The following is a 12,977-nucleotide window of genomic DNA, read 5'->3' on the forward strand; positions in this document are numbered from 1 at the left end:
CGCGGGGTTGTTCCGTTCGGTCGCAGCCGCTTTTGAAAATAGCTCGAATTCCGCAACGTGGCGCTGGCCTTTTCTTCCTGCACGCGTCATTAGCCGATGGAAACGAGAGAGAATACGACGAAGAAGGAAGGAAGAAAGGAAGGAAGGAAGAAAGGCGAGGGAAAGGCGAGCCGACAGGGTGGAACTCGTGCTCTCCGAGTTCGCGCGGTTCACACCCCTGCAGACGGATCACGTGTCAGCCACGCAACGACGTGGCGCCAGGCTCATCCCGGCTCCCTTTTTCGGGGAGCTTTGAGGCCGACCGCAAAAATCATCGACTCTGTGAAACCTAAGCAAGGCCTAAGAGCGTGCGGAACGATCGCACACGTGCTCCTCCTCGCCTCTCCTCCTTCGTTTCCTCGATCGGCGTCGACTTTCATTGTTACGAGGAACGCGGGCGTGTCGAGAGGAGACGAGACGAGGGAAAGAAGAAAAAAAGACGGTGGAACACAGGGTTTCGTGTTAATGTTGGCTGCGAAACGAGATCTCGAAACGAGAGTCGGCTTACGAATGACGAATGGATCCATTGAGATGAGCGTGGCTTTGTTATACTTTCCAACTACTTTGTTTCTTCTCTCCGTTTCATTCTTCTTTTGGGGATTTTTTTCACGTCCTGTGTGAAAAAATTGTATTCCTTATAACATTTATCATCGATGAGTATTTTTTTGGAGAAATTGGAGAAGAAATAAAGAATTTTGGTATTCCTTAACCGTTCCTGAGAACAAAATATCCTAAAAATCTTAGAAGAATTAAATATATTCTAATCGTCAATGAAAGACGAAGCGTTCCTTTCCAATTCAATAACATAATCTCATTAACTATATTCATTGATATCTTTGATGAAACAAACACAAGTACACACTGATTATACATCCTGAACGTAAAACCGTACGAACCCATCAACGTATGGTAAGAGGCTATCAAACAAAATATCCGTGATCGGTAAAAAAGTAATGTGGGTCGGTGGTGTAAAAAGGCAAATAGAGGAAGATCGTGGAGGCAGCGGGTGCAAAAGGAAGCGAAAGAAAGGGGGGAGGTAGGAAGAAAACGCAGTAAACGGCGCGGAGATATCCAGCATTTTATGAATAATGGTCGCAAGAAACGTTCCTCGGCGCAAGCCGAGCACGGTGGGCGTTTCTTCGTTTTTTACGTTTCACTTTTACGATCCATTCGCTGCCGACCAGCCCTACAGCCACCAGCAGCCACCACGTCCGCCGGGCATCAAGTGAACCGACACGACATCGATCCCTCCGCGTCCGGGTTCTAATGATTTCCTGCGATGAAATATTTATTCTAATGTAAAACGGACCGGCCATTACACCCTTTCGTTAACTCTAGGTGTACACTCTAAGTGTACACCTTTCCTCCTGTTTTCCTCCTCCACTACGATTTCAAATTATAAAACTTTTGCATCGATCTTCTTTCGGATGAAGATGTAACCGTTCGATCGGCGAAGAAGATTTATCATTATTTTTAATAGCAAAACGTTCGTTGATCTGGGATATAAGATTCTGTTATTTTCCCTTCTTTGAACTTCCTTCGTGCTTTAAGATCCAAGCCTCGACACAGATTTAAAGATAATCCGTGACTCCTCCGTTTATTCGTGATCCAAAAAAGAAAGTTTCCATCGTCAAAAATTCGCACAACAATTGAAAACTGATCACGAAACTCGTCGAGTTCGGTGACTCGATCGAATCACAGGTCGAGACTTTAGAAAGAATCCTAGGAACGATCGAGGGCGCACGTCACCGATCGAGGAGGGCGCAGCAGGTGTTCCAGGCCGATTTTACGGCGACCCTTGACCCCCGGCTAAGCCGATCGGAATAAGTTTTCCGGCCAGGTTCGCAATATATTCACCTCTATCCTCCTATTCCGGGGCACCGATTTATGTGTGGCCCCGATCGGACGAGTAACGATCTGTAAAGAGGTTTGTAAAGTTGGCGGGTAGCGAGAACCCCGTGGCGTGGCAGGGGCCCTCCCTGTGTGAGATCGGCCGGTCATCGACGAGGCTCGCGCCTCCTCTGAAACTTTGTTCGGGACCCCCGTACCCGCCGATTTATTCCGCGCATTATAGTCGACACACCTGGGACCGAATAGTTTCGCGGTGTCTTTTTTTTTTTTTTTTTATTTTATTTTGGAACGAATGGAAAGTGTAATTTGTTTCGGTCGGAGGTTATAGGTTATATAGGTTTCGAAGAGGTTGATGGACTGACCCTTGGATCATTATTTTTAGTTTGTGACTTCCTGTTCCGAGTATGTTGGCGGTTTGGAACGTTGTAATAAAATTGAGGGGCCCGGTAGATGGATAAGCAGCTAGGTAAATTACGTGGTAAATGATAAACATTACAATTATTTACAATTCATTGTATAATTCATTTATATTGATGATAATTCTCATTCTCACGAGACAGGATATAGTTGTGGTTTTATGAAGAGAATCTTTTAAAAATCGATTTATTGGCCCCGATCGGGTGGAGTAACGATCTGTAAAGAGATTTGTGAAGTTTGAAAATCGTTTTGTCGACATAAACTTTTTACCATCAACTTTATAGTAAAAATTCTATTAACAAGGGACATACGTAGAATTGAAGAACGATTCAACAACGTTTTATTTTTATTTACCTTCGAGTATCTGTCCAATTACAAGCATCGTCGAATTCTTTTTTTTTTTTCTTTCCCCAAATCCCACCACCCACTCGATGGATCGGACACGAGGAACGAGGGGCTCGTGTGGGCAGCACGAGGGATGATAAGGAGCAGATCGGATACGATAGCGCTTTGTGTCGCCGGGAAGCGACGGAAGATCATCGATCACGGGCCAGTGAATATGAATGGTCGGTCGGCGCTACTCTCCTACGGAGAAATTTGCAAGAAAGAGACGGGGTACGGAGGACCACACGCAACCCAAGCATTCCCGATTTCACCGGACTCGCTATGTTCCGGGTTCGAAGTGAGGGGTTTTCAGAAGCGCCTGAACAGCGCGCCAAGACTTGCTTTTGATTTCATTGAAGGAGTTTAGGAAGAAAAATAGGAATTTTTTCATACGAAATTAAATATAATCCATAATTGGTGTAATAATACGAAAATACGCAACAAAACGACATTATTCGATCGTTCAAAGCGTACGTTTTACGGTAGATTTAAAAGATGGAATCTTTAAAAGAAGGAATAATCGGCAAGGATCCTTTGTCAATGCGGAATCTTTCAATTTCGATCCCTCCAACAGTCAAATTGCCGCAAGATTGCGAAAAGACGGGGCCTTCCCTCCATCATCGAGAGAGCTCTGGAAACCGTGTTTGGGGATCATTATGGCGCGAGTCGGCCGATTCTTCTTCGTCTCGGTTTAATTAATTGGCCATAACTCAGGAAAACCGTAAATCTTCGATCTCTCGCGTATGCGGGCCCACAGCGAGAGAATGGGCCTCGTAGGTGGCGATTGTCTCGGGCCCACGCTTCGTGACGAGTGGGTGTGCAGAAATGACCCGCCACCTTTCCAATTTCGTCAGGGGTACCGCCGACTTTTCACGACGGATCTCGCAAATTTCAACAGGAGTTCGTGTCGTCGATCGAACGCCGAATCCCGATCATCGTCTCAGTTGATCGACTGCTCTTGGATCCGATTGTCCATTTTCGTGCCCATTATGAAACCGATTCAACGTCAATTCGATGATATTTAGACGCTGTTTTTTTTTTAGATTTCATTAAGTTAAAAGGTCTTTTATAAATAGGCACGCAACATGTGTTCGAAACGTATTAGATCGTTACAGAATTTTTTAACAGCTTGCAACTCTATTAAAAGAAAAAATAACATTCAATTTCGATTCAATAAATTGAACACGTCCAGATCATCCAGAGAAGCAAAATTAATTTACTTCAGATCGGCATCTTTAATTTACGTTTGCGATCATGGATCAATTTTTACTTAAAAGGAATAAAAAGAGATAGACGTAGTATTTGCACGATAAAATTGAAATCTCGCCTCATCCTAAAATAACGAGACACTCTATCCGCCCCCTTGTGGCCTGATTATCGGGCAACCGACGCGATCGAACCGAACCGGGTACCGTCTCGAACTGGGTGGTCCCCCAGAACGCGTGTATTCCTGTAATAACTTCCTCCTCAATGGAGCGGCTCCTCGCGTAGCGGGGCATGTCGCGTTTTCGGGGCCATCGTCGGATTTCGGATGTAGGCGCGACCGCGTCTAACAGCGAAGTGCGAAGGTCCGGTGACGACCTAATGAGCAAGGAACCCGCTGCCATATGGCCACCAGGCATCGCCTACGACGCTGCCGTTGCCCGTGCTTACGGGAAATTAATGTACCTCGAGAATTAATGATCCGGCCCGCTTCCTGGAACGGGAGCATCGGGCCAGATTCGGCCCCACCGACGTTTCGTTCGACGATGGACCGATTTCTGATCATCCGACGCTTCGCAGTTCTCGGTTTTTGTCCTTCGTTGCACGTGGGAAGGCGTCGAAGAGAGACGTTGAACAGGTTGGGGGGTGAGAGAGGACAGTTGTAAAGTCGGTGGCAAGCTGAATTCGGTCTCGTTAACGTTTCCGTTCCACCGATTTCTGTGGAATTTTTTATTTTTGTTGTATATACAAAAGTGTCGAAGGGGTTGAACAGGTTAGGGGATGAGATGTAAAGTCGGTGGTAAGCTGAATTCGGTCTCGTTGATGTTTCGACAGTGGACCGATTTCTTTGGAGTTTTCCATTTTTAATGTTTGTTGTACATGCGAAAGTGTCGAAGGGGTCGAGGAATGAGAGACAAAGTTGTAAAATTGGTGGCAAACTGAATTCGGTCTCGTTGACGTTTCCGTTCGACCCATTTCTTTGGAATTTTTTATTTTTGACGTTTGATGTATATACAAAAGTGTCGAAAGGGTTGAACAGGTTAGGGGATGAGATGTAAACTCGATGGTAAGCTGAATTCAGTCTCGTTGATGCTTCGACAGTGGATCGATTTCTTTGGAGTTTTCCATTTTTAATGTTTGTTGTATGTGTCGAAGGGTTTAACAGATTAACTAAACAGATTAGGAGATGAGAGAGGAAGTTAAGGAGTATAATAAGTATATTTTTCTTATAGATAAATGGAAATATTAGATGTGATCAAATAGGCATAACGATTATTCTTCGCTAAAATTTCAACAAAATAACGACAATCTGTTTTAAACAATTTATTAGCAGTAAAACGGTTGCTTCGAAAAAGCAACCATTCGCCAATTGAGAGCCGAAGACACAAGAATCCACATCCGCAATACTCGAACCGCAAACAATCGTCGCGTGCTGAGGATGGAAAAGAAACGAGGGCAAAGGGGAGAGTGTTAAAACGAGGGGAAAGGGTTAAAACGGCTGTCAGTCCAGAACGAAACAATAAACGCGCGAGCCGGGTTAAGGCAATAATTCCGTGGGTTTTGTTCGATTTTCAAGGATCTTCCGTGCGGTCCATTCCTCGGACAACAAATCGAGCGGCTGGCCCGTTTGCATATGTATATGTATGCAGTGTGTAACGAGTTTCGCGATGATTTACGTCCTCCACGGTCCCGTGGAACTAATCTGTATTTGTTTATTTAGCCAAACACTCTCTCGAGACGAGCCTCTTCTCTCTTCTCTCTCTCTCTCTCTCTCTCTCTCTTCGCCAGAATCCTTCGCTTCCACTCCAACCATTTTCTTCTTCCCTCTTTTCTTTTTCTTTTCTTTTCTTTTCCTTTCCTTTCCTTTCCTTTCCTTTCTTTCTTTCTTTCTTTTTTTTCTTTTCCTTTTTCTTTCTTTTTGGTTGCAGATCTACGCCGTGATTTAGGGTTTCGGGTTTCGATGCACTCGCCGGTCCGTTGTGTTTACCATTCCGTTGAATTTATTGCCGGAACACGAAGAAGATAGCCGGGGAACGAGCGAGAAAGCAATTGGATTTGCACTCCGATTCCGCGAGCCTACGGCCGAGCCGAACACGCTTCGTTTTCTTAAATTAAACATTCCCGATAGGCATTCGTGACCCCGGTGAACCACAGGGATGTGTAGATGTTTTTTGGGGGAAGGGTGGAGGGGGAGAGGGAGAGGAACAACGCATGACGAGATCGACGTGGCTGTTCTTTCTAATTTGCAAAGGTATCTTGCAAGAAAGGTATTTTTCCGTTTTATCCCTCGGATTCCATTTGTCTAGGATTCTTTTCATAAGGATTTATCGTATGGATCTTTTCGTATTTGATATATGAAGATTGATGATCGAAAATTTACTTTCGAACGAAGTTTTAATCAATTATTTGGACACGATAAATTACTATTCTTTGTACTGTATTATTGCCAGATAATTGAAATAGAAGGAATTCAAAGTGAATAAAGAGTAGCTTCATTACGATAATTTTAAAGATATTTGCAGTTGAATGGTTGTCGAGCATTATTCAGATTTGTCCTAAAATACGTGTAATTACCATATATCGAAGCACTTATGTTTTGTGGTAAAACTCTCGACACATTTTCCTCGCGTAACGCAGACGATATTTCCGATACTTGTTAATACTCCAAGTGGTAGAATATTATTGAAATGCAGAATATTATAAAGATAGGTTCGATTGTACTTCAAGTACAAATTATCTTCCCTCGCGTGTACTTCATTATTTATCCAAAACTTCTAAATATAAACAAAGACTCCTTATTAAATTACAAAGGGTAAAAAGTGGAGCGTCACGCAATATCGAGTCACCAAGTTTCATTCTCGCTCCCACTTTATTTATATCGTTATTATTCGATGATCAAAAAAGAAAGAGAAAGAAAGAAAGAAAATTGGAAAAAATTCACCAAACAAAATACATTCTCGTAAAACAAAATAATAACAGCGACTTTTGAAAATGATCGAAAATTATTACTTCGTCAAGCGTAGGATCCAATTTATCTTAAAATTTCCTCAAAATCCACGAACATCGGCCATCGGCAACCACCCACGCGCAAAAATCGTCGAGGGTCAGTGGATCAAAGAAGAAGAAGAAGAAAAAGAGAAGAAAAGAAAAGCAGGGAAGGGAAGAGAAGAAAAAGGAAAAAAAGAAACACCTGATCAACGATCTCTCAATTAAGGAGGATCCCTCGCAAAATGGAAAAGGTCGCGGGTGCACGAAAGCGGAAAGGGGGCCACGGGGCGAGGGGGTGGGATTATGTCATTAAAGCGGTCACGGTTCACCGAACTGTCATCCAGAATCGGGCGCAGCTCGTGTGTACGCGACGCGTGACACCCGTTCCCGGTAGTTGCACCTGTGTCATCGTTGTTATCCCCGCTTTGTCGATCCGTGTACCCCGTTCGCCTGAAATAACACGCATCCGAAAACACACCACGTGCGGCCGCGCACGCACACGATCCGCGTGCGCCCGCGCCGCTAACGAGCCTCCGCTCATCTATAAGCTGCCAATTAACAGGCTATGAGTCGCGGACGAGATTGGCTATCAATTAATTTACATTCTGCTCTCGCTCTCTCTCTCTCTCTCTCTTTCTCTCTCTCTCCGTGTATTTGCGAGCTCTCGATTCGTCCACCCTCTTTGAAACGTCCAACCGGTGTTGTGTACCCCCTGTGTCGATCGAAGGACAGGACTCGCAGGTGGCCGTGCATTTAAGCGTACTCGGGAGGAGAGGAGGGAGGGGGGCTGGTCGATAAGTATCGTTCGTTGCTTAGATTGTTCGATATACGAGGTACAGGTGGTTGTGTAAAGAGAGGGAACTCGTCTCGTCTCGGATTGATGATTCTGATGATGGCTCTCTCTCGTCGGGGAGAGTCGGATGTTTGTTTCATTGGAATAGAATAGATCCGGATTCGAATAATTTATGTCAAATATTTATGTCATTATTTCACTTGATCAAACGTTGTCAAATAATTTTACGATCATTCCTCGATATTGGGATGAAAAATAAGTATGGTAAAAAGATCATATAATATAAATTTCAATTCTTCTTTTACACGAGAGAAGAATCTTAGAAAAAAAAAGGAGGGGAAATGAAAAATATTTGATTGGATTGGAATGGAATAATTTCTAATACTGTGAAAATTTATAATACTTTCGATGGATATTTGATTGATTTGATTGAGTTATTCAAAATATGTCAAATATGTCATTATTTCACTTGATCAAACATCGTCAAACATCGTCAAACATCGTCAAATAATTTTACGATCATTCATCCCTCGATAAGAAATAAGTATGGTAAAAAGATTGCATAATAGAAATTTCAATTCTTCTTTTCGCGAGAGAAGAATGAATCTTAAAAAAAAAAAGGAGGAATAGGGAAAAGAAAATATTTACAATTATTAAAAAAAAAAAAATCAAGAGAATCATCCCCTTCGAATGGAGTAGAGTAACACGAGTTACTAAAAGGCCGTTTATTTCTCAACTTTACCACCCATCAATCATCGCGAACAAAACAGGCGTCCGCCATTCCTCGTCGCCCACGATCCCTCGACGTTATATCGCGGAACGAGATGGAATATTTGAACGGTTACGTCGGCTGAATTATCGGGAGGTCACCGTTGTCTTGGTCACGCGTGAACGAAAGAAAAGAACGGTCTCGCCTTGCCGGCGACAGTCGGGCCAATATAATGCGTTTCAATTAATTAGCTAATAAGCCGCCTCGTTAGAGATAAATGGCCGCGGCGTTGGTGGCGCTCGATCGCGTCCTATGCATCAATCTTCCGTGGTCCCGGATCGGAAAGGCAACGATACACCAAACGCTTAACAATATCCCCCGTTATTTTTAAGCATTGTAAATTACAAGTGTAATTTAGCATTTGATCCGAATTTTTTATTACATGTATAATTCGAAATATATCATCGTTTAACTTTGTTACAATCTATTTGAAATTTAAGCTCGCTCGGATAATTTTTCTACTTTATTGTTATTCAATATTCATTGGTATTAATTATCGTAACAAAATAGTATATTTGAAGAAAATTGAAAATAGTAACAAATTAGAACTTTGGAATCATAAATATCTCCAGATTTCCAAATATCAAAAATTTCTTCTTTCGACGAACAAAGAAGATCTGCGTAAACAAACATCTTGCGATAGTTTAAAAAAAGTTGAAAAATTTCGCGATATTCAAAATATTTCGAAATATTTCTTCCCGAGAAGAAACGTATATATACTCGACGCTCGTACGATATAATTTATAAGTAAACAATCCCGAAGCGGTCTCGCCGCGCGTTGTGCCGGCCACTCCATTTTCTCCCTTTGCCGCAATTAACACGTTAATTTGACTGGCAGAGGCGTGCTGAACCCCGGGACCGTGATAAAGGAGAAACGAACGAGAACCGACCGCCCCGCTTTCTTGCGTTCCTGTTATAATCCCCGTTACGGTATCTCGGTATCCGCCGACCGGTTTTTCTCCACGGAATCATTTCGATTTTCATACGTTTCTATTGCCCCGTGCTTATCGCCGAGGACCCGCGAGCACTCGTAAAACGCCGTATTTACGTAACGTCCGGCGAATATTATTAATCGTTAATTAAACCGGTACAAAGCGGCTCGATAAGATATCGTTTGAACAGTGGTGCACTCAGAGGGGGCTCCCTCTTTCGACCAGACACCGGGCTTTATGCAAAACAATTAAAACGTGATCGTAGTGTGTTGATGGGGTAGGATAGCTACATTGAAATGTTTTTTTTTTTTTTTTACTTTTCTTCTCTCGATAATAATTTTTATTTTTTTATTTTTTTTTTTTTTTTAGGTGAAAGTTTAGTGTCTAAGAGCGTTCGGTATTTGTATTATTTTTGGAAGAAATTGGATTTTTGTCAGTGGAACAATGAGAATTCTTTTTTTAGAGAATCCAAAGGATCTTTTATCTAGAATGATTTGAAATGAGAAGAGTGAGATCATGTACTACATATGTAGCAGCATCTTGTTAAGTAATTGACGATTAAACCTTATTCGGTTACCTGCTTATACTTCAAACCGTGGAGATTTATTTTCTAGTAATGGATGTTATCCCTGTTTGTTCGGAAAGAAAAGAATTGATTTGATACAAAAGGAATGGAATAATTACGAATGCTGTACAGAAATAATCTAAGTTATTTAAGTTTCAAAGTAATAAATCAAACGTTGAAAGTAAAACTTAAAAATTTAAACCCTCCACAAATCAAGTAGAAAATTTAATAATTATAAATACTTGTTTCGATAAGTTACATCCATAATTTATTATCAAAAACACAATAACAATCCCAAATAAATGTAATACCAAACCAAGATTGCCCAAAAATCGAATAATAGCTAGGAATAAATGTCATTCAAACGTTTTAATAAATAATTACTTAAAAAAGTAACTTTACTCGAAATTTTTAACTAGTTACTTTTTCAATTTCCTCCAAAATTTCTTCCATCATTTTCTTCAAAACCTATAATATCTTAATCTTCCACCACTCAAAAGGAATCCCCACCTCATCTCTCGTCATCATAAATCCGATTCTCAGCACAATTTTCAGCATCCAATTCTAATACACAACCTGACACGCGTCTTCAATCAAACGCCAGCCTCGATCTCGAACATAATTCGCGAATTCGAAATCCGCCCCTCCCCCGATCACGTGGTGACGGTGACAACCAAGTCGGCACAAATCACTCGAGCCAGAGCCGAAGCAAGAGCTACCAAGAGGAAGACATCCCTGCTCGTCCACCCACCCTAAGTCGCGACGCAACTCATCCAACTAATCGTCCATCCGGCGCGGCACGTTCGCTCGCGACGCGACGCCGGAGCCGAGCCGAGCCGAGCCGAAAAAGAAGAAGAGGCGTGCACGCATCACGAATTTCGCTCGCACATGTACCGTGGCGTGACATCTCGCAGCTATTACGCTGACTCGAGGAGGCAGGTGCAACATCGCTCACTGTCCCCCGCCGATATATTCAAATGGGCCGCTATCTTGCACCGATCCTTCTTTTTTCCCCTCCTCCACCCCACGTCTACGCGCACACCAGACGCTCTCCTCCTCTCATTCGGTTTTTACTTTCCATTCCTTTCTTTCCTCCTTCAACCTCCTCTGTCCTACGCCGCGCGTTCGTCGCGCCTCGCCTCTTTTTCGGCACGCTCGTGAACCGCTAATTAGCGCGGACTTTGCGCGCCGCGTGGATCCGTGGAATCCGTGCAGTTGTTTGTCACCCGCGCCAGCCCGTGCAGGAACCTCCGTCCACCCTTCTTTCTCGCTCTTTCCTTCTCGCCTCCTCTTCGACTCACTTTCTTTTGCCTTCGTTTCAACTCGTAGATCTCGACGCAAGGTTTTTCGTCGTTACTGTGTTACCCTCTTCCAAGAGTCAGGAAAGAGGATTTCTTTTTTTCTTTATGTACGAAGATCGTGGGATATTGTATATTGTGTATAGAAGGAAGACAGTCGCGGTGTAAATTTTAAGAATAAGAGATGAGTAATGAGGATTGAGTGGATGGATTTGTACTTGGATTTTGCTTGTTTCGTATATGTTTTGTTGGTACACGATTATGATTATTTTATGGGAAATATTGGAATATAAGTAAATTGTATGAGTTTATATATGAATTATTTCAAAATCCATATGTTAATTAAAAACAAAGAAAAATACAGAAAGTAAAGGATATACATTATGATATTGAAACAAATCTTTTCATTTAAATCTATTTATAGAAATTATAGAAAGACACTCCAGATATTTAATTTATAACATCATACATCGAACTTTGAAAATATTTTATCCACGAAATTTAAAGAAAAATTTCATTTCCGATACTCAATTAATTTTCCATCTACTTCTCACAAATTTAAAACAAATTATTTCTGTTTTCAGGAATTCGATCATTTCTCCGTTTTTCGTGACGACAAGTTCCGTGGAATATTGTTCCCTGCTTCTCCTAAAGGACGAAGAACGACCTCTTTGAGATGCGTAGGAACGGAAGACGCGAAGGGGAAACGGGAAGCGCGCCACACCAGCTTTTGATATTCCTTTAGACCGATCTTCACGCCCGCGCCTTGAAGTTTGAATTATTGGCCGCGAAGAGCGGCACCCCTTGTCGAATGGTATTCGAGCGTGATGCGGGGCGTCGAAAGTGCGGCAAAGAGAGCTTTCGGTGACTCGGTAGAAGTAACACGGAGATCATGGATGGTTTCGCATCCTCAGAAGAGAGGCTCGACGACGACAGTCTTCGAAATTGTTCAAGCCAATAACGTTTATAAGTTGTGCAACGCGATAGTTATTCTTGAAGTTTCGAATAATTAAATAATGGATAAAGAAGAAAAGAATGAAAAAGAAAGATTGTAACATTAGATTAAGAATTAGAATTTTAAGCGTGTGTATAAGTTTAAGTAATATATACCGATACGAATATTTATAACAAAAAATATACAAATATATATTTAAACTTATACAAATACACATATATATGTATAAAATTAAAACATAAAATATAAATAATGTATATATATATATATATATTTTTTATGTTTTAATTTATTTTTCTACATGTAACTTATGAATACTTTATATTTCTATGTATCTTATGTATGTATATTTTATAAATTGTACAGTATTTCCAAAAATAAAATTTTTAAAACATAATTTTGTCTATTTTATTTAGTATGTTTACAACCTTCACATATATTTCGTCATACATAATTTTACAATCGTATATATCATAATTTCAAATAATCCTGAAAGATGCAGCTTAAAAACAGTAAGTATATACAATATTCGTGTAAAACAGATACGAATAGGTAAGTATATTCTTTAAAATTTTAAAATAAAATGATCAAAAAGAATCTGCTGCCTGAGAAAAAAATCCTAAAAGATACAGCTTGAAAACAGTACAAATAAACAATATTAGTGTAAAAGAGATAGATAAGTATATCCTTTTTCTAAAATAAAATGACCAAAAAAACATCTGCTATTCGAGAAAAAAATAATAAAAAAGATTTAAAAAAGTAGAACAAAAGGTAAGGATAAGA

The 12,977-nt window shown here is 41.2% G+C and overlaps 1 long non-coding RNA gene across 1 annotated transcript in view; it reads left to right on the plus strand.

The window, feature by feature from the left end:
• LOC133666972 (uncharacterized) overlaps window positions 1–12,591 on the plus strand; it is a 90,323-nt gene extending 77,732 nt beyond the window's left edge. The window contains exon 5 of the long non-coding RNA XR_009831915.1: window positions 11,824–12,591. This is a non-coding gene — a long non-coding RNA (uncharacterized LOC133666972). The remainder of the gene's footprint in view (window positions 1–11,823) is intronic.
• The last annotated feature ends 386 nt before the right edge of the window (window positions 12,592–12,977 follow it).

This window comes from Apis cerana, linkage group LG11, assembly GCF_029169275.1.
Source record: "Apis cerana isolate GH-2021 linkage group LG11, AcerK_1.0, whole genome shotgun sequence".
NCBI classification, from domain to species: Eukaryota; Metazoa; Arthropoda; class Insecta; order Hymenoptera; family Apidae; genus Apis; species Apis cerana.